This window comes from Oratosquilla oratoria, chromosome 2 (genome assembly GCF_046742065.1).
Source record: "Oratosquilla oratoria isolate Oo_2021 chromosome 2, ASM4674206v1, whole genome shotgun sequence".
Lineage (NCBI taxonomy): Eukaryota > Metazoa > Arthropoda > Malacostraca > Stomatopoda > Squillidae > Oratosquilla > Oratosquilla oratoria.
Window position 1 is genome coordinate 18,287,945 of NC_134778.1, and position 5,000 is coordinate 18,292,944.

General features: G+C 42.9%; 1 long non-coding RNA gene across 1 annotated transcript in view; it reads right to left on the minus strand.

Annotated features, from left to right (window-relative positions):
* LOC143033756 (uncharacterized) overlaps nt 1-5,000 on the minus strand; it is a 354,604-nt gene that overhangs the window by 247,077 nt on the left and 102,527 nt on the right. The window contains exon 2 of the long non-coding RNA XR_012967188.1: nt 1,960-2,020. This is a non-coding gene — a long non-coding RNA (uncharacterized LOC143033756). The remainder of the gene's footprint in view (nt 1-1,959; nt 2,021-5,000) is intronic.

The following is a 5,000-nucleotide window of genomic DNA, read 5'->3' on the forward strand; positions in this document are numbered from 1 at the left end:
GGTAAAGGGAGGGAGAGTAATACCCATTGGGACAGCCACAGGGAGAGGTAAAGGGATGGAGAGTAATACCCATTTGGATAGGGATAGGGAGATGTAAAGGGAGGAAGAGTAATACCCATTGGGACAGGGACAGGGAGAGGTAAAGGGAGGGAGAGTAATACCTATTGGGACAGGGATAGGGAGAGGTAGAGGGAGTGAGAGTAATACCCATCGGGACAGGGACAGGGAGAGGTAAAGGGAGGGAGAGTAATACCCATTGTGACAGGGACAGGGAGAGGTAAAGGGAGGGAGAGTAATACCCATCGGGACAGACACAGGGAGATGTAAAGGGAGGGAAAGTAATACCCATTGGGACAGGGACAGGGAGAGGTAAAGGGAGGGAGAGTAATACCTATTGGGACAGGGATAGGGAGAGGTAGAGGGAGTGAGAGTAATACCCATCGGGACAGGGACAGGGAGAGGTAAAGGGAGGGAGAGTAATACCCATTGGGAAAGGGACAGGGAGAGGTAAAGGGAGGGAGAGTAATACCCATTGGGACAAGGACAGGGAGAGGTAAAGGAAGGGAGAGTAATGTCCATAGACAGCGACAGGAACAGCCAAATAGGAACCGACAGCTGAAACTGGGTTTGAATAAGGAAGAAGGAGAGAGAGAGAAGGAGAGAGAGGGTGAGGAAGAGGGAGAGGCAGGGGAGAGAGAGATAGGGGGAGAGAAATAGAAAGAGAAGGGGAGAGGAAAATTAGGGAGAAGGAGAAGGGATGAGAAAGAGAGAAAAGAGAAGGATAGGAATAGAAAGTAGGGAAAAAAATAAAGAGGAGAAAGATATTGGAAAAGAAAGGCGGTGATGAGAGGTAGACTTAACCGGAGTAGCTGACAAGTCTCCTTTACTTTGAAAGAGTAAAGAAAAAGTTTCTGAGTTCTGTGGTATTAGTATTTATTTCTTCTCGTAAACTTCTCCTTCCTTATTTTCCCTACCTCCACCTCTCCCACCTCCTCCACCTCCTCTCCCTTCTTCACCCTGTCCTTTCAGGAGAAAAAATTACGAACATCAAAACCGAAGACGCTAGAGAGGAAAGATGCTTGAAAAGATGTCACCGTTTTGACCCGGAAGGCAAGAGCCTTTTCCATTTATATTCTCATAGCCACGGCGAAACTTTTCTAAATATCTTATTCTCAGTCATGCCAGACGATTCTATATAACCTAGATGACGTTGTCATGGTCGCTAAGCTCTCGGCTAGACCTAGAAAACTTTGTGCTTCGGGTGCCAGGGGATTTTTTTTTTTTTTTTTTTCTATAAGAAAGGTGCAGGTTAATGTTATGTAAAATTATAGACGACTTTTTTTCGTTCCTTTAGTCTGGTTTCTGAATTCCGATCTGATTCCAGAGGAGGGAGATTAAAGAATAGGTCCAGATTAACACTGGTTTTGTTTTATGACTTTAGTACCAGATTTGGTTGTAGCCAGGCGACTGGAACCAACGGACGAAAAAGCGTACGACATTTTAGTAGTAAAGCCTTCTTTTCCTTTCTCCAACTATGGAAAATTTGCATACATTCACAGATACATACACACAGACACAAAAACACACACACACACACACACACACACACACACACACACACACACACACACACACACACACACACACACACACACACACACACATTACATATATATATATATATATATTACATGTGTGTGTGTGTGTGTGTGTGTGTGTGTGTGTGTGTGTGTCTGTGTGTGTGTGTGTGTGTGTGTGTCTGTGTGTCTGTGTGTCTGTGTGTCTGTGTGTGTGTGTGTGTATGTGTGTGTGTGTGTGTGTGTGTGTGTGTGTGTGTGTGTGTGTGTGTGTGTGTGTGTGTGTGTGTGTGTGTGTGTGTGTGTGTGTGTTTAGTCATATACCTTTACAGCATATAATAATATTGAATAGATTACCACTGAAATAGTGAATGTCACGTACCTTATTTAAATGTCAAAAATGTAATCCGATCTTCCTCTTAGAATATTATGATTCGAGAGTCCTGAAAAGGAGAAATAGTTACATTAGATAGGTTTATATGCTGAACTTCAACAAATGTTTTCCCTTTTATTAAATTTGATGCTGGTTTATTCAATATCATGTAATGTCTCATAAAAGTTGTTTGAAATATGTCTTTAGTGAAGAATAGCTCATGTACAAGTTATTCTGGTTGTTCATAGATGATCTAATTCAGCTTAGAAGACGTCCCTGTAATGAAGGATGAAGATTTTACATTGCTTTGTACATTTGCTTCCACTTTTAAGGACAACAGTGGCTGACGTCTTTCAGGGAGCTGTGTGAAGAGTAGAGTATCTTCAGTTCATAGATTTGTGACCTTATCGAGTACTTTTGTGACATCGCAAACTTACACGTGTTGTATATGTTCGACGTAAAGACATGTTTGCTACAGCTTCGTGACACCCCCGTAATATTTAGAAGTGAATTCAGCTGTACCTGAAGAGCTTTATTCTCTCTAACGTAAGGAGATTTATTAAAAGTTAGCAGGTATCACTATAGTGAAGTATTACAGTTTGATCAAAATGAAAAATTAGTGACAGACGTAAGTACAAAAAAAAAAAAAAAAAAAAAATTGGCTGAACGGGCGATTCACTTTTTAACCTGACCAAATTACATTTCTGAATTTTTCGTTTGCTATCGGCAGATGTTTTCTCACAACCGTGAGTTGCACTCTGCTAAGTTAAACCTAGTGACGCTCTTTACAGACTTTGTTCTGGTTAATGTAAAGTGTTGATTGGTTGAGACCATACTGTGTTCGGAATAATTCAGCAGAGCTGTGGACACTATCCGGAGAAGGACACAAATCGACCCAGATTCAAGGAAGATCCTAGTCTTCGACGCTGTAATCCTGTGAATCCAAGAAGCATGACTATATTTAAACAGTCACCTAGCATTAGCCAGAACAAAATAACTAAATTTGACTTGAACGGAACAATGACACTCAAGCATGAGTCTTCTCCAAGACTTAACAAAACCGTGTGATGTTGGAATGAAAAAGAAAAAAAAAAAAAAAAAAAAAAAACGATTTGAGGGTGGTAGATGAAACTATGTGGTACTCGCCAGGACAAGATATATAAAGCGTTTCACTGTAGTCGAAATGTTTATGATGCTACCCGACCTCCAGGGAACCCGCTGACGTCAAGGTAATGAAGTGAAAAGCTCCTGGGAATGAGAAGAGTCTGACCTGAAATTGTTGGTAATGAGAAGAAGAAGAAGAAAAAAAAAAAAAATATTGGTGGAGTCAGGGGTGCTTAAAAAAAGTTTATGGAAGGCGTCTGGAAAGCCCGTACATGGCTGCTGGAAAATCACTGGAGAGTCTCTAGAGGCCCACTGTAGGGCCTCTGAATGGCACCTGGAAGGCCTTTGGAAGCGCCTACATGGATTCTAGAAGGTCTTCAGAAAGCCGCCGGAAGGACTCCTTGTGGTCTCTGTAAAACTTCTGTAAGGCCTCTGTACGACCACTGGAAGGCCACTGGAAAACCGCTGAAAGGCCTATGGAAGTCCTCTGGAAGACCTCTGGATAACCTCTGGAAGATTTCTGGAAGCCCGCTGGGAAGACTCTAGAAGGTCTCTGGAAGGAGTCTGGAGAGCGTCTTGAAGGCCTCTGAAAGGCCTCTGGAAGGCCTCTGGAAGACCTCTGGAAGACCTCTGGAAGATAAATGGAAGTCCTTTGGAAGGCCTCTAGAAGGCCGCTGAAAGTCCTCTAGAAGGCCTTTGAAAGGACTGTGGAAGGCCTTTGGAAGGTCACTGGAAGGTCGCTTTATGGCTGCTAGAAGTCCTCTGGAAGGCCCATGGAGTGCCTTTCTGGCCTCTAAAAGGCCTCTAGAGGGCCTCTGGAAGGCCGCTAGAAAGCCTGTGGAATGCTTTTTTAAGGATCTGGAAGGCCCCTGGAGGCCCTCTGGAAGGTCGCTAGAAGGGTTTCTGGAAGGTTTCTGTAAGGTCTATGGTAGGCCTCTGGAAGGTTTCTAGTGGCCTTTTTGAAATCCTCCAGAAGACATGTGGAAGGCCTCTGGAAGGCCTTTGGAAGGCGTTAAGAGGGAATCTGGAAGGATTCTGGATGACCTCTGGAAGGCCTCCGGAAGGCCTCTGGAAGGTCTATGAAAGGTCCCTAGAAGGCCTGTGCAAGTCCTCTGTAAGGTCTGTGGAAGGCCTATGGAGCGCATTTGAAGGAATGTTTTCAGGTTCGTGTATTCTAAGTAAAAGTTCGTGTTCTTTTGCTACACTATATTTTGACACCTTCGAAATACATAACGTAGACTCTCCATGAGTCCACGTTCACTTATAACTGCCGCTCCCGGCTCCCGTTTGAGTCTTTTATACTGAGTAAAATGCTATTTCAGTTTTCGAGAAGGGGAGTTGGCGGTTTTTATAATGTTTATTACTTTTGTTTGTTTGTTACAAATTGAGGGTTTATTACATAGGGTATATTATAATACAGTTTGAAATGTTATGTGGGTAATTCTTGTGATTTGATTTATGTTAAGTTTTATTTGGGGACGTGGTGTAAATGCGCGTTTAGAAATATGTTCCTGGTTAGTTATCATTATGTACTGATCACGTGATTGGATGATCGCCTATGGGCCTGGGTGTGTGTTTGTTCGTATGTGTATTATGATGTAGTTTTCCATGGGTGATGTTACAATATGTAAGGTTACAAGGACTTCTTGAAGGTATCTGGAAGGTGTCTGGAAGGCCTCTTGATAGCTTCTGGAAGGTCTCTGGAAGGCCTTAGGTCGACTTCAAGAATGCCTGAGGAATGCCTCTGAAATGCCTCTGGAAGGTCTTTAGAAGGCCCCTTGAAGAACTCTGGAAAGCATCTGGAAGAGTTAAGCTACTAAATGTTTTGAAAGGCCTATGGAAGTTTTCTAAAAAACAGCGGAAAAAATTAAAGCCATGACAAGTCTTCTGGGAGGATTCTAGAAAGCCTTGGAAAGACAAAAAGGATTTCAAAGATCTAATGGAAG